Source organism: Colobus angolensis, unplaced genomic scaffold, assembly GCF_000951035.1.
Source record: "Colobus angolensis palliatus isolate OR3802 unplaced genomic scaffold, Cang.pa_1.0 Scaffold74, whole genome shotgun sequence".
Taxonomy (NCBI): domain Eukaryota; kingdom Metazoa; phylum Chordata; class Mammalia; order Primates; family Cercopithecidae; genus Colobus; species Colobus angolensis.
The window spans coordinates 2,739,126-2,763,621 of NW_012121154.1; the positions used below are offsets into that span (position 1 = coordinate 2,739,126).

Below are 24,496 nucleotides of genomic sequence, written 5' to 3' on the forward strand. Positions count from 1 at the left end.
CTTTCTTTCAAGAACTGAACATTTATGCTATATTAGAACTTTCTCTAGGACAGGTGTTAAAGGGGTCATTCATGTTTACATATGTTTATCAAGCGGTATTGTGAAAATGCAAATGAGTATTATGAAATGTAAAGATGAGAACACTAAAATAGTTTTTCCCACATAGGTCTGCCATAAATAATAACTGACTTATCTTATTTCCAGTCCTTATTCATTTGATTCATTTTGGGTTTTCTGAGTAATATTCCTAAAGATTTACACTGGCTTTTGAAGAATAATTTACAAACACACTTATTTGTACAAAAGAAATTATATGCAACCCAACAAATTTGATTATTGAAAGGTAAATGGAGGCACTTATAAAGATTTGATTCATAAACTCAAAATCGTATTCTGTCAACCATTATCCCAATAAGTTAGAGCATACTATAAATTATCTTTCTGTTTTAATCAAAGATATATGTGGAAATATATGTGGAAAATATATGCAAATATTACATTACATTGTTGCCATTAATCCTAGTTTACATTTTAATTCTGGCTAAAAGATCTAGCAAAAAGAAAAACAGCCTTACGATTATCCATTTATCAAAGAGACCGTGTTCCATAGCTGCTTTTCTATATTGAAGCTTGCATCATTTGCATGCTTTTATGCTTGAAATCTGTGATGAAATGCCACATTACTTGCATATAGCTAGCAGTGGTGAAAGTTATAAAATTTGAGCTAGTTAAAAAAAATGCTACTTTGAAAAATTAAACATTCTGTAAAAAAAGATGGTTATAATGTACAATTCATAATGTTATAGAATTTTAAAGATCTCATATACAAATCCTGAGATATCTTATAAAAATCAACAATAATTTTGCATGCTGTCATGCATTCTGTTAGAAATTATACATGCTCTTTGATAGTACCTTGCTATATGTGAAAAAATCCTAGTATAATTCTTGGCATATATCAATGGCTCATTATTTCCCACTACCTTTCCCTACCTGCTTTTCTTTCTCCCACTACCTCCCTTTCTCTCTTTTTCCTTTCCTTCCTAGCATGTTTTTCACCTTTTCCCCATCATGACTACTTCATTTTACACAAAGTGCCCCCTGATTATTTCAATGAAAACTGACTACCTGCTTTCTGACTGTCATTGAACATACACAATGACCTAGAATTAAGTTATTTTACGTATTTTATTTTGAAAGATCTTTTGGAATTCTCTCATATGCAAATTTGCACCTCTCTGAAAATATTTTGAATCTATTAAGAGTAGCGATAAACTCATCAACAGATTTTGCATATTTCAGACAACCTATTATTTCCTCCTATACATTTAAGTTCCTTATAGATTCTAGGTATTAAACCTTTGTTAGGTGCATAGTTTGCAAGTATTTTATCCCATTTTGTATGTTATCTGTTTATTCTATTAGTTTCTTTTGCTGTGAAGAAGCTCTTAAATTTAATTAGATCCCATTTGTCAATTTTTGCTTTTGTTGTGATTGCTTTTGGTTTCTTTGTCATGAAATCTTTGCCCATGCCTATGTTCATGATGATATTGCCTAGGTTGTCTTCCAGGATTTTTATAGTTTTGGGTTTTACATTTAAGTCTTTAATCCCTCTTAAGTTAATTTCTGTATATGGTGTAAGGAAGAGGTCCAGCATCAGTCTACTGCGTATGGCTAGTCAGCTATCCCAGCACCATTTATTGAATAGGGAGTCCTTTCCCTATTGCTTGTTTTTGTCAAACTATCATTTTAAAAACAGGCCTATGATATTGTGCCTGTAACAGCCTTCTAGACTATTTTCAACACAAGGATAAATTTTTATATCATATAAATTTTCACAAAACTAAATAAAAATAATCATCAAACTAATATGCATAAAATATTTATTAAATACATACCACTTATAAATTCAATTTTTCACAAGGAATTTTACAAAATAAAATTAGTCACTCTGTATCTTTTCTGAAACTGTGATTTACCCATGACTTTTAGTTATATATTCAAAAACCCAAATCAGTCAAAAGCAAATAATTCAAGAAAATATTTATTGTTTATGCTTCATAAATCACTTAACTTTGGTTTATATTTTTCTCCCATACTATAGAATTAATGAATTTAGAATTTGATCAGAAATACTTATTTAACCATTATCACTATGAATGCCCTTGCATAGGCAACCAACATGCATCTTTCCTCTAAACTATTGTGAAAGCTCTCTAGATTATCTCCATGCTTGCACCGGCAGCTCTATAGTCCATACTCCACCATGTTGACACAGTGGTTCTTTTAAAGTAGGCCAGATCACAGAGGGATATTATTTAGCCATAAAGAGAAGAGTATCTTGCCGATTTTTATAACATGGATGAAACTGAAAGACATTATAATAAGTGAAATAAACCTGACAGAGAAAGACAAATACTGTATGATCTCACTTACATGTGGAATCTGAAAAGGTAAACTCACAGAAGCTGAGAGCAGAACAGTGGATACTAGTGTTTGAGGGTGGGGAAATGGGGAGATGTTGGCCAGAGGATACAATTGTTCTATTATAAGATAAACAAGTTCTGGTGATTTAAATTACAGCATGAGTGGTGAGATGGATGTGTTAATCTGATTGTGATAATCATTAAACAATGTAAATGTATATTGAATAACATCATTGTGTTCCTTGAATATATTCAATATTTACTGGATAATTAAATATTTTATTCTCTAAAATAAAATAAAATTTGGCAAATCATACCACTCCTCTGCTCAAAACCTTGCAAATACAAGTTTCCTCATGGCCTGCCTATTCCTTGATGGTCTACAAGACTCTTGGTGGTTATACTCCCTCATATGTCTCTGATCTCCTCTGCCATCTGTCCCCTGGCTCAGGCCGCTGCAGCCACACAGCCTTCCTTGCTACTCCTAGAATACTTCCTCCTGTATACTTTGAGTCTCTTCTGTCTCAGAATCAGACATCCTGTGGCAGATTTTCTGTCTTCATTCAGATCTTTGTGCAAATGTGACCTTTCCAGAGAAGTTCTCCCTGACCTTCCAATCTAAAGCAGCACCTCTCATCATTCTCTTTTTTGTCCTACTTCGGTAGTATTTTTTTTTAAATCATAATTTGATTGTTTGGTTGATTAGTTGATTGTCTATTTCTTCTCACTTGAATGTAAGTTTTATAGGAGCAGGAACTTCATGTATCCATTACTGTAACTTCAGAGTTCAGAACCCTGCTCCATACTTGACCCAACTAAACAACTGTTTAAAAAATATGTAGATAGATAGATAGATAGATGATAGATAGATAGATAGATAGATAGATAGATAGATAGATAGATAGATAGATAGCCGGGCACGGTGGCTCAAGCCTGTAATCCCAGCACTTTGGGAGGCAGAGACGGATGGATCACGAGGTCAGGAGATCGAGACCATCCTGGCTAACACGGTGAAACCCCATCTCTACCAAAAAAAAAAATACAAAAAACTAGCCGGGCGTGGTGGTGGGCGCCTGTAGTCCCAGCTACTCTGGAGGCTGAGGCGGGAGAATGGCATAAACCCGGGAGGCGGAGCTTGCAGTGAGCTGAGATCGTGCCACTGCACTCCAGCCTGGGTGACAGAGTGAGACTCCGTCTCAAAAGAAAAAAAAAAAAAGATAAATAGATGATAGATAGATAGATAGATACATTCTCCATTGTGACAGGTCTGTAGGTCTATTATTTAAAAAGACAAATGCAAGTTATGGTATATATAGCATTTATTCTGGTAGATACCACTTGTTTTCATGCTTCATATTATATAAAGTATCTTTTTGTCTTTCCTTTTGAATGTAAGGTCTTTGAGGGACAGAGTGGGTTGAATCTACCGAATTATAGTGTTTTCTACAATACCACACATACCTTATACATTTTATCTATCAATAAGTATTTTTTCAGTGTTGAAAGAATGAAGTTCTTTTTATGATTAGTGATTATACTCTAGTCTGTTTTTTTTTTCCATTTTCACCTATGTGTTATAGTCTATTCAGCTAAGCATATTTTGTTATGTATGTTTCACAAGAATAGAAAATGATTTTAAGACCATGTACTTCATAATAAATTGAAATCTCTTTGAAAAATAAATTCAGACTTTATTTTGAATTTTCTTGTTAAAGGTAAAAAAAAGTACATATTTTGTTATCTAGAATTCTAATTTGATAAAATATGATTACCAATGTATATATAATTACCATTTTGCTATCTATCAGCCAAAAACAGCATTTGTTTTGTTTCAGCCATATGTTCTTTTCTTTTTGCTTTATGACAGTCTTGTTTTTGTTCATTCATTGGAGCTGGCAGATAACTTTGAGTTGGAATTCCGAAACCAATTCAGCATTAACTTTATATCCATGACCAATGTCAAATCTGAACTCTGTCTAACAGAAATATTGAGTAATCTCATGTTAATCTTCTCTGTGTAACAGTTCTGACTTGTACTAATCAACAAGATTTGAATGGAAACTCCAATAGATTACTCTGGTCCTATAGAGTTTGCTTTTGAAGGAAACCATCCTATGGATTTATCCCACCCACCTAAGTCAGGCTGCTGTAGCTCAACAATATTTGAAAGGTCTTCACACACACTGTAATTTTTTAAAATCCTTGACTTTGTGCCAAAAATTTAAATTGGCTCTGCCATCACACTGATAAACATTAGTTCTTCAGATAATTTTATTTATTTACACGTTTTGACATTGTGTTGATTTACCATTTATTTTAACAACTAGGAAAGGTAATACATAATTACAAACTTTCACTTTATTGTAAATCACATTTAAAAACTAAAATATGCTACTCTTTAGGAGAGAATAAACAGATTTATATATGATTTTAAAGTCGCAAAGAAAGATGTTTGATATAAATATTTCTATTGTGCAGATGTACTATAACAAAGAAAAATTCATGGGATATTACTTTCTCTCTGTTACAATATCAGAAAATTAAATTCTAAATTAAAAAATAAAATCCTCAGCCTGTGTTGCATAAACCTTGAATGATGGTAATCAACCATGATGCATGACTAAGGCGCACATCTGTCCATATGATTTATGACAGAATATAATCAGAGAATAAGCTTTCCATTTTTAAAGAACTATAGTTCATTGTAAGAAGGGGTCATATTTTGCGTGAAAAATTTTTTTTTTAACTTTATACTATTTCTTCCAGGTTTTCCCTATGTTTCCACTCAAAATTGACTCATTTTCACTCTTTTCACTTTGCAAGTACCCCCTTGTGAACTTCCACTCAGGAAATGACATGATTTCTCTTCATCAGAGAAGTGTTTTCTTTATAAGAAAGGAATAGTACTTACGTTCTGCTTTAGCTGAAGGTGGTCTGTCTGTCATATGTGGCATACTTGATTATGTAGTGATTAGTGACAAAAAACATGTAGATTAAGAGATTTGCTAACATGAATATTAGCAAACTTTAGCAACCCTACCTCAGTGAATTGCATCTTTTGAAGAGGAAATCAAGTACTCTTGAGTATTGATACTTTTGATTGACATAAATATTAAACTATAGAACAAAATGCACAATTAGTTTAATTAATGTCAATCTATTGGTAGCTAATCTTCAGAGATCATTAAAGGAAGCATTGTTGTTAATACTTATGGAGCATTTATTATCCATTTAATCATAGTATTTGATCATGTTTGTTTAAATAGTGATTTAATCTTCATTATAAACTGACAAGGGGTGTACTATTATTTTCTTCACTTTACAGGTTAAAAAATGAAGGCCACAGCTGTGGTTGTTTGCCAAATTTTGTCCAGTGAATACAATGGTAGAATCAAGTTTCCAATCTAGGCAGTGTGGCTCTACTGGATATACACATACCTGCCATGCTATTCTCCCTCAGTATTAGAAATGGAAGTCCCTCTTCTCAAATGCAAAGTCCTTCAGGAAGCCTGTATGGAGTTTAAATATGACTGATGTGATTTCACGTTTTTTAAATCCTCAAATAATATTTTTTGTATCTTTCTAAAAAGTTATGTTTTCCCTGACAATAATTGTATGAGTCTGTTCTCATGCTGCTAATGAAGACACACCTGAGACTTATAATTTATAAAGGAAAGAAGTTTAAATGACTCACAGTTCCACATGGCTAGGGAGGCCTCCCAATCATGGCAGAAGATGAAGGAAGAGCAAAGGCACATCTTACATGGCAGCAGGCGAGAGAGAGCTTGTGCAGGGAACTCCCATTTAAAAAACCATCAGATCTCATGAAACGTGTTCACTACCACGAGAGAACAGCATGGGGGAAACTGCTCCCATGATTCAATTATCTCCACCTGGCCCTGCCCTTGACACGTGGGGATTATTACAATTCAGGGTGAGATTTGGTTGGGGACATAGCTAAGCCACATCCATAGTTAAAATATAAATGATGATAACAGTGAGAAAATACGTGTATTTTATTGTGAGATGCTTGTGACAGGCATTTGTTCTACAAGTATTAATTCATTTAATTCTCACAACACTATGGAGTACGTAGTATGGTATGCTTTGGCTCTGTGTCCCCGCCCAAATCACACTTTGAATTGTAACCCTCATGATCTACATATGTCAAGGGCGGAAACTGGTGGGAGGTAATGGAATCACGGCGGGAGTTTCCCCCATGCTGTTCTCATGATAGTGAGTGAGTTCCCATGAGATCTGATGGTTTTGTAAGTGTTTGACATTTCCCCTACTTGCACTCATTCTCCATCCGGCCACCTGTGATGAGGTGACTTCTGCCGTGGTAAGTTTTCTGAGATCTCCCCAGCCATGCAGAACTGTGAGTCAATTAAACCTCTTTTCTTTGTAAATTGTGCAGTCTCAGGTATTTCCTTTTTTTTTTTTTTTTTTTTACATAGTCTCGCTCTGTCGCCCAGGCTGAAGGACAGTGGCGTGATCTCGACTCACTACAACCTCTGCCTCCCAGGTTCATGCAATTCACCTGCCTCAGCCTCCCAAGTAGCTGAGACTAAAGGCATTGCCACTATGCCCAGCTAATTTTTTGTGTTTTTAGTAGAGACGGGGTTTCACTGTGTTAGCCAGGATGGTCTCGATCTCCTGACCTCATGATCTATCTGCCTTGGCATCCCAAAGTGCTGTGATTACAGGCATGAGCTCACTGGTATTTCTTCGTAGCAATGTGAGAAAGGACTAGTACATAGTATTGCTATGTATTAGTATCATTTTACATACAATTAAACTAAGGTCACATAACTGGTTAGCTGCAGAGCAATTACATCAACCCAGGCAGTCTGGTCTCAGATCCTGTGTATTTCACTTTCTTATGCTTATTGCTGATTTTGCTCTGGAGAGAGATGGTGTTATATTTAGTCTCTGTTGAACTTTCATAAAGTACTATCCTAACATTTTAATTTTAGTGATAATTATAGTTCATTTTGTTTCACAAATCATGTAATGTACTTGAAAAAACATACAATAAAGAGCAATTTTCATGGATAAATATTTGTTGAGTTAAATCTGCAATGATACAGTTAAAGTTAACCAAAATCGAGAACTAATGATTATGATATGGGATTAGAATTATCAACTGGATTTCGATTTACAAACTATGTGTTCTTCTCCATACATTGTGTCCAAATCACTTGATTTTTTCAAGGTAAACTAAGATTTAGAAAACTGTGATTGTAATCAAACTTATTATCAAATAAGAACTGTTTCCTAAAGTCAACAACGAAGAATAAAATTCAGCTAAATACATATTGGACTAGTATGAGGTAATTCACCAAATTTGGCCACAATATACTTAACACACCAGTGAGTCAAACATTTTCACATATCTTATCATTTCATCTTCACAATAATTCTGCATGAAAATTACTATCATACTCATTTTACAAAAGAAAGAAAGAAGGCACAGAGAGATCAAGCAACCTGCACTAATGTAACACAGCAAGTAATTTGGAGAAATTTCATGTGATTTCAAATCTCCTACCCTCTCACTACATCATGACACTCCATATCGTATAATAATTGCAATTTGACGATTATACATAGTTTATATTTTTACAGTGATATATAACCCATGTGCAGAAAAAAAATCATACCTAATTTATTTCTAAAGTACATTACAAACTTCCCTTCTATGACCAAAACGATCTAACAAAAATACCTTAAACTCTTTGTTTATTTTTGCAAATGAAATCGTATTTCACAGGGCCTGGCACGGTGGCTCACACCTGTAATCCCAGCACTTTGGGAGGCCAATGCAGGCGGATCACGAGGTCAGGAGATCAAGACCATCCTGGCTAACACGGTGAAACACCGTCTCTAGTAAAAATACAAAAAATTAGCCGGGTGTGGTGGCAGGCGCCTGTAGTCCCAGCTACTCGGGAGGCTGAAGCAGGAGAAAGGCATGAACCCGGGAGGCAGAGCTTGCAGTGAGCCACGATTATGCCATTGCACTCCAGCCTGAGTGACAGAGTGAGACTCCGTCTCAAAAAAAAAAAAAAAAAAAAGAAATTGTATTTCACTTTTACTTTTTATAAATAATTCTACATTTCCAACTACATGCATTCAATAATATTATTAGTTGATGTTAGCAATATAAAATATATAATTAGGCTAGCGTAGGAAACAACTACTTAGATTTTTTAAATAAACTTTTAGAAAATTTTGGAGGAATTCCTGCTGAAACTTAACTTTTTTTCATTGTACTGGAAGAAACTTATTATTTTAACTGTACCCTAATAGAGTAAGCAAAAATCCTATACACAGATGATTAATTTAAGATGGACAAAAAAGGCAATACATTATAATACCCAGAGACAAAAAATTGTTCTCTTGTGGAAAGAAGGAGATTATTTTATACACACACACACACACAGATATATATATATATGTAATATATATATATACACACAGCCTGTAAGGTATTATTGAGACTAAACGTATTACATTTTTTACCAAATTATCTTGATGTGTGGTCAAGGGAATCAGTGTTTTCATTATCATAATTATAGTGTAGGCCCAGAAAATAAGAAACAGAAGTGTGACTTTTTCAGATAAGGTAACAGATAAGTGATTCAACTGAAGTCCTTGCTATCAATTGGGCTCCTAGTTTGGGTTTGGCAACAAGAAATCATTTATTTTCTTGTCTTTGACAGTGTGGTGAATTCTCTGAATCACTTCTTAGAATGGTGATATTTCTTAATGCATAATATAAAATACATAGTGTTACAAGGAAAATCCATTATATTGTGAAAATTATAAAAGTATTGAAAAATACAAATTTGTGATTTAGTAATACATGTGCTTTTTATTTAAATCATTAAATAAGAGGATGTGGTGAAAGACTTGTTAATAACACAACTTTCAAAAAGTGGTGAGTATAAATGAGATTTTAAGATTTACAAGAGAAGTATAATGTGATATGAAAATATCTGCAATGTATTTTGGTGATAATGTCACAGATATTGCTAATGCCACTGTGGTTTGTTATCTATTTTTGTAAATGAAGGAAATGCCAATCTTCAGTTAAATGTTATTTTAAAAAATTTCCAATGCAAGTTCATCCAGCAGGCAAATTTTACATGGAATTCTTGGTGGTCTGTGTATCTCCTGGCTAATAAGCCTTGGGATTCTTAGTAATTTTTACTGATGGAAGTTAAGGAAATTATTATGCCACTGAAGTAAATCCTTGATATAATCTACCTCTTTACCCCTTGCCCCCTTCCTGTTTGGTGCACCAGACTTACTCAACAAAAATGCATTTGTATTTTTTACAAAAATTGCCCTTTCTTAGAGCCTAGCAGCAGTGAGCTGAGCACTCTGGTCTATTGACTCTTCCAGCCTTCCTTTTCCCTCCAAATGTTCCTGATCACAACATTGATGCAAAGTCCACAGAGCCTCCTGATTAAGATCTGAATCTTTTCAATCAGGTTGAATAATTTTCTAATATTGTCACTGGTTATCCAAATTCATTGAGCTTTATCTCTCTCCATTTTGTTACCTGTATAGTGAATTAAAAACAACAAACTCACTGAAACATTGTAAGTATTAAAATAATCAATAGGTAATAGGTACTTTGAAAAGTCCTTGAATTACAATAAATGTCCAGTAAGAGTAGCTGCTGTTATTCTTACCTCTGTGCCTTCGTGACTGATGCATGATGAATTACTACACTAATCGACATCTATGTAGTATATTAGGAGACAGTAAGTCCCTTGAAATTAAGGTTACTGTTTCATTAGCCTTGTTTATTTGTATTATCTGGTGAGTTTATATCATTTGTGATAGCCATTTACATAAATACATTAAGCAATGCATTCCCAAGACCATACCTAAATGTATAATCTGGGTATGATGGGATTGCATATTATCACCCAAGTCACAAGATAAGTGGCTGTTGAAAAATATTATTGAGCAATATAAGTGTACAGGAAAGGCTTTTTATGCCCACTGATCCATCGGCTCTATTTTATAAATCTCATTGAGTATACACAAATAAATCATTTATTCACACAAGTAGTAAATACAGAATGTTTAATGGCTTCTTTATTTAAACTGTGTTTCAAAATTGTCATCACAAATCATCATTATTAAGTTAGTTAGTGATTATCAATTTGGTATTAACATGTAATAGCTAAAGCAATCATGGTACTAGATATGAAAATGTATATTTTTATTTTTAAGTGCATATTTATCTTTTATTTTAAATGTTTAAAAAGAACAATATTGTACTAAAAGCCTAAGAATTTGTTATTGTTTATTAATTTTAATGGATTAAAAAATGGAGGCTTAGAGATGACCTAAATACATTTTATGGACAACTCTCTTTTTTTGTTTGTTTCTTTTGCTTACTTTATTATTCATGCTATTTTTATGGCATAACAATACACCAGTTGTTTCTAGATAAATTGAATTTTAAGAAACAAATATACCTAAAATCATATTTTTTTCAAAGCTTACCTAGAAATCAGATACTTTTAATACCGCTTTGCATTTTCAAGACTTCCTAAAGTAGTTTCATTTTCATGGAGTTTTTCCTAAGAAATGCTGTCCACCAGAGAACGGTTATTTCAGTTAAATAATTTATTGGCAACTCAGCAACCACAATAACTGATGAAATATGTTGAGACAAGGAGTAGTCAAGTATAGTGAATGTGAAATATACCACAAATTTTATAATAGGAAAAGCAGACACCTGGAAAAATGAAGAATAATATCAATAAAATCATGTCATATTTGCTTTCAATATTTTAAGCTGAGAAATAGTGATATTTAGGTAAAGAAAGATTTTGTAAAAATATAAGTTAAAATATAAAAAGAAGAAAGCTATCTTGTGATAAAGCTCTATTCCACACACATATAAAAAGCCTTAGACTATTACTTCAACACCTAGATAGGGTGATGGACAGAAATAAATGAATTTTGATAGAGTATGCTGTCACTGATACATAGCATCATGTGTGACTATCATATAGTCTATATTGGATTCTCTACACACAGTACTTCTATCTCTAGAAAATCAGAGAGTAAAACAGAAAATAAAATGAAGAAGAAAAAGTAAAGGAGTGTTCTTAGCTTTACTGTACTAACAATCACCATTAGTGACCCAGTTTTGTTTTGTATTTTTCCCTTCCAAAGAAAGAATCTGTATACTCCTATAAGTTTTGTATAAAAGTTCCTCAAGGCTACATTGTGACTATGCTTCTTTGGGACAAATGTAGCCCGAGGGATAGAAAGAGTTTTAGAGTCCATAAGCCAAATCTCACATGAATATGTAGAAGTGTCCCATTATGATGATGGTTACCAGCTAATAGTAGAATTTCCTAATGTGTGAAAAAAAATAATGTTTCGCTGTTATCACAAGCTTTGCGCTGGGTGTGCTGGTTTATTTGGAGCCTACTATTTGTGAAAGCTTCATCTTTTCCATTTTTAGAAAATGTGAGGCAGCAAAAAGGTTTTTGACAAACCGCATATCCTGCAGTTTAATCGGCTTGATTGTGGGCACCCCACAGCCTCTCCTTGTCCTTTATTTTCTTTGACCACTAGCAGTTTTGGAAAAAGAAATCTGCTTCTGGATTATAGCTTTAAAATAAAGTAACAGAATGTGATTATGGAAGATTAAAAAAATCCACTTTATAAAAATATCCTCAAGTAATAGGAGAGAAGATTCACAGGAGCTCCAAAATGGTAAATCTCTCTCTCTCTCTCTCCCTCTCTCTCTCTTTCTCTCTCTATCTCTATCTCCTCTCTTAATGCTTCCAAGCATAATTTTAATATATAGACTTATAGCACCTCTTTTATCTTGTTAATGGTGGACTTCATAGGGTCGTAATATACTATGTATGATCCAAAAACTAAGAAATTTTGTATGTTTGTAAAGTGAATTTTTACTTTGTGTACCTTCGTTCTGTGCATTGTGAAATAACTCCTTTTTTTTCATTTTAAGGATTTTAAAGTATTATTACTTGACAATATTAACTAATTTATTTCCAAGTAACTCTTTATATTGGTGCTTACTTTGGATTTAATTTGGTTACAATAGTTATGCTGCAAGTTAAAAATTATACATAGTAAAGTAACCAGTGGTCGTTCTAATTTGAGCAATTTCATCACAGTTAACTTCTCTCAAATTAAAATGAAAAAAGATGATAAAAGAAGTTTAGTGTGAAAACAGGGAGCTTTTTTTTTTCTTTTCTTTTTTTTTTTTTTGAGATGGCGTCTTCCTATATTGTGCAGGCTGGCCTTCAAGTGAACTTCTTGTCATCAGAAATCCTCCTGCCTTAACTTTGTGAGTAGCTGGGACTACAGATATGCACCACTGCTCCCATTCATTTTCTAAATAACAAAAGAGAAAAGGAAATAGAATTAGAGGAAGAAAGACAAAATATTAAAAACAAAATATATCTATCAGTAATACAAAAATACTAAAATCATAAAATATGAAAAAGAGTAATCCCTACAATTTTATTTATTCAATGCATGTATTTAGATTAATAATATTGAGTGAATTTGTAGTTAAAATTAAATAGCATCAAAACATCTTACTATAAAACATAGTTATCACAGTAATCTATTTGAATGTAATTGAAATAAGATTTTACAAAATTTTATGAATTTTTTTGCTGCTCCTCCCCAGAAATTCTTAACCACATATCTACTGAAATATCTGCTAAATTTAGTTATTTAGAACAAGAATATGTAGTTTATTGCATTTATCAGTTTCATCTTTTTTTAAGAGAGGATGAAATCTGAGAAAGATTTAAATCACCAAAGATTTCTTACATAATTAGTTTAGAAAGAGATAAACTATTTGAAATCTGCTTTTAACCAGAGACCATCTAGATGATCTTTTATTATTTGTTTCTATCCTATGATTATATGACTTAATAATCATACCTGCTATTTTAAAAATAGAGCTCAAAATCCTGTGTATTATTATTGTGTCAGTCCAATATGTATGTATGTATCCAAGGAGACATACAAAATGTATAGACTCTTACATATTGTGGTCTTCCCTTCATGGGGTCTGTGCCTGCAGTTGTAGTGTCATTAATGAAACTAAGAGTTTCAAAAGTTACAAAAATCTGGAGGAGAATATTTCATGTCCTCTCTAGCCTAATCGTCTGCTATCCCATATCATACCTGTTCAGTGATCTGACAAATTTACTGATTACATTTATAATCTTTAAATTTCAACTTGATACAATGTTTGATCTTTGGTGTTTGATTTTGGTAAGGTTAATTACCCTTCTGGAAATGATTGGCTTGCTGATCTCATTCCACCAGCTAGAACAGTGAGTAGAAAATTATTCATAGCAAACCAAAAGCTTCTCCAGATAATATTTTCAATTAATTTGTTATTTATTCTTCATGATTTTATAGTACTATGTTGGATTTATTATGAGATTAAAACAAATCAAATTACTTTCCTCATTAGTTTTTCATTGTTTTCCTCTCATTTATGTTTAAAGAAAACCAGCTTGTACTGAAAAATGGCTTTCTAATAGAGTCTTAGCTGGCAATTTCCTCAAATTCTTGAAGTATTAAGGCAGACACAGCATAAAGTCAATCCTGTCTAAAACAAGCATTGCTTGATTGAATACAGCATATCAGAGATATCTCTGATATGCTGTATTCTATACACCTTTTGCATCTGTGCACTTTATATTGCATAGTTCAGTGAGCCTAGAATAAGTCATACTATGGTAACAAATGATCTCAACATCTATCTATATAGCTTATTGCAACAAAGTTTATATATTGCACACGCTATATGTCTATCATGGACAGCTTTGGCTCTGCACCATCATTCTAAAATGAAGAACCAACCCCATCTGAGATATACTAGTCTCATGGCAGAAAGAAAAGAGCAAGAGCAGAACAATGAGCTGGCTCTTAAAACCTCTGCTCAGGTGTAGCACAGGTTACTTGTAGTCATGTCCCATTACCCTACATAAGTCATATGACCAAGTGTAAAATCAGTAGTGTGGCAAGTCTAATCCTACTGCACGGATGTCTGTTTGTAATGTTTACATCTCTGATGTTACCAAAGAGCTGAATCATTGATTATGATGATCTCTACCTTAATCAAAATGTTATCTTTTTATCTAATTGCAAAACTAGATAGACTCACTGACTGAATTCTGACAGGATTTTATAGACATCAGGCTATTAAAGTGTCTAGGATACAGACCAATTTTAGAATGAACTTGAGAAGCTATCATACACACATAGGAAGGTATAAATGTTGAATATCATATTTGTAAAATAATAATCCCTTTTCACTCATCATAAGACATATTTGGGCATACACCTCAAGACCTTGCTGTCATAAACTCATTCAACAAGCACAGTTTTATCTATTACCTTAAGTGTAAAGCTGTATGTGGTGCCATCCTACTGAAGAAGAAAAACAATACCAGTTTCTTATCAGATAATTTAAAGAATGAAAGTCTGCTGTTAAAATGATTAAGACCACAGAGGAGGAAACTAAGTAATTAACTTGATTTATTCTTAAAGAACTATGAGTCAATATTTTTGTTTTCACAGAATTACAAAACAAATAGCTTATGTGAGAGCGCTTATAGGATAGTTTTACTCTTACTATGATTTTTAGCTGTTTTACTTTCAAAATTGGATTCTGTGGCTTAGGACGACAACAGAAGCTCAGAAAAAATAAGTACTTAAAAATCATCAAGCTGATATTCTCAAAAAACAATGACAAATACCAATGCATGATGTAATTACAGTCAAGTGGATAGTCTGATTAAAGAGAAATATTTTATACATAATATTTCAAAGAGAAGAATAATAAAACTATACTGCAAATAATTTTAGAATAGGAGACATTGCAAGCATTAGGAAGGTTCCAAAATAGTGATTGTACCAAGGTTCAGAATTGTAGTCAAGAAAGACTCTCTTATCAGGAATCATATATTCAGAATAAGGAAATATATATATATACACACACACATATATAATATACATACACATACACATGTATACACATATATAATATATATAATATGTCACATATATATATGTGTGTGTGTGTATATATATATACTAGAATATCAAAATATCTTCTGAAAGAAATAGGGATTCCAGAAATGTTGGTGGTACTGAACACTTGGGCACTTGAGTGATTTAGGTTCAAAGGTTACCAAGTTAAAATGATAGCAAAGCATGTGCAAATCAACTAAGGATTCTCCAAAGCGTCAATGTGTACACGCATGTGTGTACAAGCACACAAATGTGTACATATGCATATGTGTTGTGGATATGCATTTTGTATTTAATACTGTACATTTCCATAAGGTATATATAAATGTAAATAATGTGTATATATTATAAAATACATATGTATGAAAGTTTACAAGATCGTCATATATGAATAAACTCAAACATTGAAATGTATGTTGTATGATAGTTTATAGAATTTCTGTTTATTTTCTAAAGGAAATATTGTTTCAGTGTTATTTTTTTAAAAAACTTTCAGGAACGATCTTTTACCACTGGGGCTTTCTTCATGATCTGTTCATGAACAAAAACTGTCCCAAGAAATTTGTCCAGGCTGATGTAAAGTCTGTGGAAAAAGGCACTAAGAACTTTATTTAAGGCAGCAATTTTCCTAAAGAATCTTAAATGAAGAACACATATGTTAATTTTCTATCTGTATATTCTTTATGATCTCACTGAAAAATAAAAAATGATGAAATTTTGAGTTTCAGGTTTCTACTCTAGAGACCATCAACAACAAATTAGGTTTAGAAGTTGCTTACTTAAAAGATAGATGCCATACACATTCAGGACCAATTACATTTATTTTCAGCCTGCGTCAGAGGCAGTACAAGAAGAGATGATACAGAGGTGTTGTAGGTCGCCTGATGTCCTAGGTGTCATTTCTGTCTTTTGGTGGTGTCACCCCATAATATTTTAAATATATGAAAATTTACCTTTGCCCAATATTAAACATTATGAGTTTTCATGCTTGCAAAAATTGGAAAACATTTTATAAATGTGTGTTTTCACTTCATTACAATTGTCTGTAATCTTAAAAAATAATTATTATGCACATTTGGAGATACTTGCAAGGGGAGAAAATCTCACTATGAAAAGGTTTCAGTTGAGCAACTGATAAGTTTGAGGGGTAAATTAATAGACATTTAGCTAAAATTTCTTAGTTTTTAATTTGCATATCTTTTTTAATAGAAACTAAAGCATTTTTCACAATTTATTTTTCTGGGTACTGGAAAAGTGTACTTGCCTTCCTTGAGCAATGGTCTATGGTGCCTAAGATATATATCAACCCCTGAAGTGTATACCATAAATCTTTACCATTCATCTTTAATCTTATCTTCACAGACTTGGGAGCACAAAAACGCTTGTAATCTGATTTAGATTCTTACTTCTACATTTGCTAAGCATTCAGTATATATGGCCATCATTATACTCATCACATACTACAATGTACTAACTTATTTGTGTGACTCCCTCTGTAAAACAGAGGAAAGGAGATGGGAACACATTCCTTGGTTTACTCAAATACATACATTTATTCTAATAGAGACATTCACACAAAATGTATATTGGTTAGAGATTTTTTAATGCAACTCCCTGAAGGCACTGTTCTATTCACTGAGGGTATGGAAGCAACTAAAAAACAAGTCCCAGCCAGCCAAAAGGTTATATTTTGGTTGTATGTCTATTTTAATTTTGTACCTGAAACCTTGCCTGATATAGTATGTTTAAAAAGTATTTTCAGATTATTAATAAAATATTGAAATTGCATGTTTAAAGATAAGATTGTTTGAAATTACTTAAATTTACATAATTTTAGTATACATTCAATATTCAGTGTAACTTCAAGCCATTAGAAATATATATATTTATATATAATATATAATATATATTATATATTATAAATATATAATAATATATAACATTATATAAAAATATATATATTACATCTACTAATTCTAATAAAAATCACTTGGAAATCTGCATGTGAAATGAAATTAAACCTTAATTGATTCATTTTTAATTTATTTATGTCTATTGACCAAATTACCTCATCTTCCCACCCTCTCATGAGAGACAAATGGAAGGCGAAATGGATGGAGAGAAGAGAAAGAGAGGGAAATATTTTAAATTTGGAATGAACTTTTCTAACAATATTAATGACAGCTTTAAGTCTTTCCAATAATTTCACTATGTTATTTTAAACGAAAATGACCAGTGTAAGTTGCAGTTCTAACTGCTAGTAAATCATGGCTTAATGAAAACAAGTACAGCAGAAAGCATAATATTTTATTTGTTCTTAGTACGGCCCTGTAAGAACTAGCAGACATCAGATTTGTCTAAGTCACAACTCCTTTAGAATTTCCAGGAGAACACCAGGATCAAAGAAAAGAAATAGATAAGGTAAAGAATTATCATCTATTTGTAGTAGGAGTTTCCCATTTAAGTTTTACTTGTTACTATCATTTTAGAACAAGTGAAAAGTATGCTTGTTAGGAATCTTTACCTGACACTAATGGAACCTCTTTTGACAGATTTTTTTTAAAGAAAAATTATATGATGTGAATTAAAAAAAAAAAAAAAACTGTCAGATTGAATCAGTTATTTTGTATCTGTCAGTACCTGCTTGGCTCACATAATTTCCCCAAAGATAGGTGAAAAACTCATTTGTACCAGCAGATTCTCTACATTATTAGAGAAGATGTGTATTTTTTCTTGTCAGACATGTATATTCTAATTATCATTACAGGACTAAATTCAACAATATTTTGTGTATTAGAGTGATATTTTCGACCAATATGATGACTGCATTGAGTCAATATGGAATGGAGATACCTGAAATAGTTAAAACCTCCATTGTGTAATTAGGTTATTTTAATTATATTTAACGTAGCTTATGTACGTTTTCTACAATATTTTGATTTGATCAATACACTTTTTTAGAATAAGAATTGCATTTTATAGATCTTGCCAATGTTTGCAGTTTATTTTCTTATTTAAATTTGGTTTATAGTTATAACCATATTTTATTTTACATCTTCTTATTTCTCTCATCACCCTTCCCTCACACATTGCTTGCTGACTTTATTGCTGTTTCTGGAATAGTCAATGCATGATCTTGCCTCAGGGTCTTTGTATTTATTGCCCCTTCGGTTTAGTAAACACTTCCTTAAAATATCAGCATAGTCTTTCTTCAGGTCTCAGATAAAATGTTACCAATACAGAAGACTGCCCTGATCGTCCCAAGCAAATGAATACTGGGATTCCTTCTATCCTATTATTTCATAACACTGAGTATGTCAGAAAGAAGACTACGTGTGGTATATGTTCTACAGGCCACTGCTAGTTAGGATCAAGGGAGAAAGGCTGACCCATTGCTAGCCTAGAGGAGTCCATCAGTAGAAGTTAAGAGGAATTTACACACCCTTTGCTGTGTCAGAGAAGCCCATCATCAAGAGTTAAGTGGACACCTGAACAATCTGAACACTCCTGACATGACCTTACAACCATCTCTCTGTTCTCACTGACCTCCATAGCCTCATCCCTATTGTCTGCTTAGGAAAAATTAGGACTTAACTCATCATGTTCATTTTCTCATTTTGTGTCAGTCACCAGAAGGAACTCAGAACTTCCAAGTCATTCCTGATCCCTAAGACTCTAATCCTCATCCTCTAATTTTCTCTGTCTCTGGATACTCTTTCACTGTCCTCTCTGGAACTCAACAACAAAGCCCTTTTATCTTTCATTCTGTATATTTCCCCCTTATCATCACCCCAAATGAAGCCTGATGACTCTCCATCACACACCGACTTTTAAAAGGTGGATATTTTGGCTGGGTGTGGTGGCTCATGCCTGTAATCCCAGCATTTTGGAAGGCTGAGGCAGGTGGATCAACTGAGATCAAGAGTTCAAGACCAGCATGGCCAACATGGTGAAACCCCGTCTATACTGAAAATACAAAAGTTAGCTGGGTGTGGGGGCAGGTGCCTGTAATCCCAACTACTTGGGAGACTGAGGCAGGAGAATTGCTTGAACCTGGAAGGCGGAGGTTGCAGTGAGCTGAGATGGTGCCATTGCACTCCAGCCTGGGCGACAAGGGTGAAACTCCATCTAAAAAAAAAAAAAAAAGTGATATTTTTCTCACACTCCACTTAAGTTACTGAGATTGGGATTGGTATAATGTTCTTTGCTCCTCAGTGCCACTTCCTAATCAGTACCATTTCTCCTCCCTGAAATCTCCTAGCTGTGTTCTCCAGACATCAGTAGATATTCTCTGCTACTCTGCTACTACCCCTTAGAGAAGTCTTCCACCAACCTCTGGCCCCTTCCCCTCTTCTGTTAAGATTTTAGCTGTAGCTTACTGTCAGTCTCTTCAACTCCATTGTTGTCATATATTATAGCAATTTAATAACCACCCAGATGAGTCTTCAAAAAGTCTAGTTCCTCAGTTGATTGACTCCTTTCCCACAAAGAACTTGTTTTTCATCTAATCACTAGCTTCAAATAATTTCAGCATCTCATGATGCATGTATCCAAGGGATGTTTGGTATGGTATTGACATTTGAGTTTTAAATGCTTGTATATACATTTGGGGTACCATTTTCTGATAACTTACCTATACACCTGGCATAAATTATTTGCTTAAATTAATTCACTAAATTTTATCTAATCCTATCACAACGTAAGGGATCCAATAAATGTCTGCTGAAAAATGCATATAGGATAATATATTCAATTTTTAAATATATGGTAATATAGAAATATTCTGTATTTCTCAAAATAGTACAGTAAGAAAAAAACAAAGATTGGAAAGACACACTACTTTAGAATCTGTATCTTTTTCTTTTACTTTAATAAGATTAAAATGTTTAATAAGGTTAATAAGTTAGCTAATGAACCTCCATTTCATACTTTTTTGTTTTCACCAAATTTTACTTTTTTGTCAAATATGTTAATTCTTTGGTCCAGCTTTGAATTGTCTTTATTTTCTTTTCTAAGTTGTTTACATTATTTATTCAACTATGAAATGTGTACAACTAATGTTACAAAGCATCTATTTTAGTATAGTGAAGTTTTCCAAAGCATGTTTTAAATTTCACGTTTGAAAAATTCAGTTATTTAAAATTTCTATTTACTTTAAATATTTGATGTATTTCATTTATCCAGAAAAAGAGGAAAAGCTTTTGTTAAAGTGAAATCCGGTTACTTACTAACAGTGCCATGAAATTACTGCTCAGCTGGGTTGTCAGTGTGAGCCTTTCATCATCAGAGGTGAAAAATGTTAATGACATCATAGTATTATGGGCAAATCAATAGAGCATGTTAGTATTTCACCTAATTCTCAAATAAATCAGTTATTCTTTAGTAGAGTTAGAGCCTAAATAATGAATTATTTCAAAATACATCAAATCCGATTAGTGATTACAAATTGTCATTTGTTTGGATGAGCCAGAGTAAAATGTTTGCAAAATTCAGTATCTGCTTTCCATAGTTCCTTTACCTTCATACATTACATTATTCCACACAACACAGAGGGGTTGTTTGAAGAAATTTAAACTGACTTTTAATTAAGTGGAGCATATATTAATTGATTGGTAATTGTTTCATTTATATTAAATTTTAAGAATAAACTTGTTTATTTTTATAGGGTATTTAAAGTGTCCAGGTACTTACAATAACAAGTTGGACTGAACACATGTACCTCAGGAATTAAGAATTTTTCCTAAAAGAAGGTAAGATAATTAAACTTCTACACATTTGCATGTTAGTAAGTTTTAGTGAAAATTTAGAGATACTTCTGTGCTTCTGCGGCATATAACTTATAAGATAATTTTTAAAAATTAAGAGCATTTTCTTTTTTTGTTTATATAATCTTCTGTAGAATTACTTGGGTAGATGAGAGGGCTCCAACATTTAAAATAAAAATCAGTTTGTAGGAATTGCCATTCAAAATCTCAAGAGGTGGATTGCTACCACCATTTTGTTAAAAAAAATAACAAAAAACAAAAACTCCATACTTGGGAATTTCATTGGGTTTGTGATGTTCCCCAGGAGCCACAGAGCACAGATAGCTGGAATGTGAGCATATTTCTATCCACAAAAATCCTTTGGCTAACCTGCCCCTTCTACATTTCTTGGCCCACATATGGTTACTATCATCCAGAATCCGCTCAAAGGCTGAGTGCCACACTGAGGGTGGAAAAGTCAGTTTATAATGTATTACACCATCTTAATTTTGACCTCGCGTGTGAGATTGAAATATCACCTGTAAAGTAAAATACAGTCAGGAAATCCGAATGTATACATCCTGTATTACTTATTTTAACGCTTTTCAACCATGAAGGTTTCTCAGGATTCATATCATTGTATAAAGTAGGAAGAAAATTTGGCAATATTAAGTTTAGCATTCCACCATGGTTACATATGTTGCTATTAGAAAGAATGGCTACGGCCGGGCGCGGTGGCTCAAGCCTGTAATCCCAGCACTTTGGGAGGCCGAGACGGGCGGATCACAAGGTCAGGAGATCGAGACCATCCTGGCTAACACGGTGAAACCTCGTCTCTACTAAAAATACAAAAACTAGCCAGGCGACGTGGCGGGCGCCTGTAGTCCCAGCTACTCGGGAGGCTGAGGCAGGAGAATGGCGTAAATCCGGGAGGCGGAGCTTGCAGTGAGCTGAGATCCCGCGACTGCACTCCAGCCCTGTGGACAGAGCGAGACTCCTCCTCAAAAAAAAAAAAAGAAAGAATGGCTACAATGAACAAAGAAATGAAAACATATTCTTGAAGGTCTATATTGTATGGGACTGTTAAGAGAAAATAACACTTAATTTAAATATGTTTCTTTTTTATGAATGTTTGAGTAGAATGAAATTCATTTGTCAATTTTGTTTTGATTTTTATTACAGTAAATCTGAAGAATTCACAATTTTATTGGGTTTCTTTTGATTTAACTGGATGATTATTCCCATTTAATGTGAGTGAATACATTTGTCTCTAGGTTATCCACATTAGTACCAATAAAAGTAAAAGTTTTATGAAAAAATATGTAACGTTATATGGAAACATCATTTACAGACACAAAAACATTTATCACATAAGGCAAAAATTTACTGATTTAAGAAGTATGTTGAAATCGTTAGAGTTCATATCAAGTTGGTAAGGATGTTTGATGCTTTTATGGGAAATAGACCTCATATCTTTAGAATTGGTAGAGCACTAAAAACTTCGAAAATGACTTGTCGTGCCACTTCTCTAATACATACATGTTCATTTATACAGACATATATACGTGTATATGTAAATTTATATGTGCATATATACATATATGAAAAAATACATATGTGTCTAGAGTCATGATTTGGCTAGAATAATTTTCAAACTTCCACAATACTAATTTTGTGGATGTTATTTTTCATGAGTGCATCATACACACACAGACTAAACACTTGCTTCCTTTTTCAGTAAATAATAAACCTCTGCTCCTCCACTTACAACTGCTTCCAAGTTCACCAGTAAAGGAGGCAAGATTCATGAGATGAATTTCCTGAGTACTAATTAAAATCTGTTTCAAATTTATAAAGGCCAAAGTTATACGTAGACCTAGTGTCACTGTCATTGCCACCATTGTCTTGTAATGTTTATTTGGAATCAAGCCAGTTCTTAAAAATTAATTTATAAAAACATCAAGAGCTCATATGGATGAGTCTTAAATGACTGAATGCGATTGACAATATACATATTGAACTGAAAAATGATAGTGTATAGAAGTCAACCACTGAAAATTTATAAAATACTTAGCAAATCGAACTAAAATCTGATGAAATTTTGCTTCCGGATATTGCATCTAATAAAACTATTTGCAGAACTTAATTTATGATTTTAAGTTTTGGGTAACACACATATAAACTAGCATACGTAAATATCAATTTGTTGGAAAATATCTGGTCATCTCAAATTGGGGACTATCAGACCTTCATTTTATCTATTATTTATTTTTTTTTAAAGGAAGTAACCTGAAAAATAATTGTTAACATATCAAATGAGTTTTGAAATAATTTATATAAATAATGATTTAAAAACATAGACAATGTATTTTTCTTGTCTATCAGTAAATAACTTATTTGCTTAAGCAATGCCTACATAGCAGGATCCATGTTACATTTATTTCCTCGTCCAAATCTCAGAATAGTTCTGCCATGGTTGACTATTCCCTCAACATGACTCCATGTATGTTTGGTTCTAAACAAATTCTAGATTAAATATATACAAATGCCTTACTAGCAATCTCATAATAAAGATTTCAAGCATTTATTTTAAAAGTGGAAAGTAAATAAAATTCCACATTAGCTAAAAGTGAAATTGAAAATATGTAGATAACAAGGAAATAGATAAAAACCAGAATGCTAAGATCAACAGTAGTATATAATTTGCTATTTTAAATTTAAATGCATTTATTTTTATATGATCATTGAATAAGTTTGATCTGGTTTGCATGTAAATGATCTCATATGAAATTGCACTACAGACTCAGATAGTACTGGAATTCCAAGCTGTATCACTATTTGACTTTGAGAAAATTATTTTACCTTATTTCATTTTCTCATTGATATATTAGTGCTGGTAGTACTTAATTTTATTTGCTTAAACTTATCCAAATATTTTGAAATATTTTATAAATTGAATTTTGAAATAGTTTTTTCTTTTCTGTGATTAGTTTTGAAACTATATTCATCTTATTTGTAAAAGCATTCTGTTTTTAATGATTGTTTGAGTATGTCTTATTTTTCTTTTCAAGATTGTAAGCTTTTTGAAGTGAAAAATACTTTTCTTCTTTTTTTGAAAAGCATTCTTTATTTGGCAAGTAATTATTTATTATAACACTTTTCAAAAATTGTATTATTGATTGATCCTCATAATCCGGTGAAGTACTTGGAGCAGATAGAAAATCACCCATATATTTTGGGTGAGGAAACAGGTTCAGA

At 32.7% G+C, this 24,496-nt stretch overlaps 1 protein-coding gene across 1 annotated transcript in view; it reads left to right on the forward strand.

Annotated features, from left to right (window-relative positions):
• The window catches only part of SEMA3A (sema domain, immunoglobulin domain (Ig), short basic domain, secreted, (semaphorin) 3A), a 521,740-nt gene that overhangs the window by 161,431 nt on the left and 335,813 nt on the right, over positions 1-24,496 (forward strand). Inside the window, exon 4 of the mRNA XM_011927683.1 lies at positions 21,160-21,244. The gene's annotated coding sequence lies outside the window, so the exon portion shown is untranslated. The remainder of the gene's footprint in view (positions 1-21,159; positions 21,245-24,496) is intronic.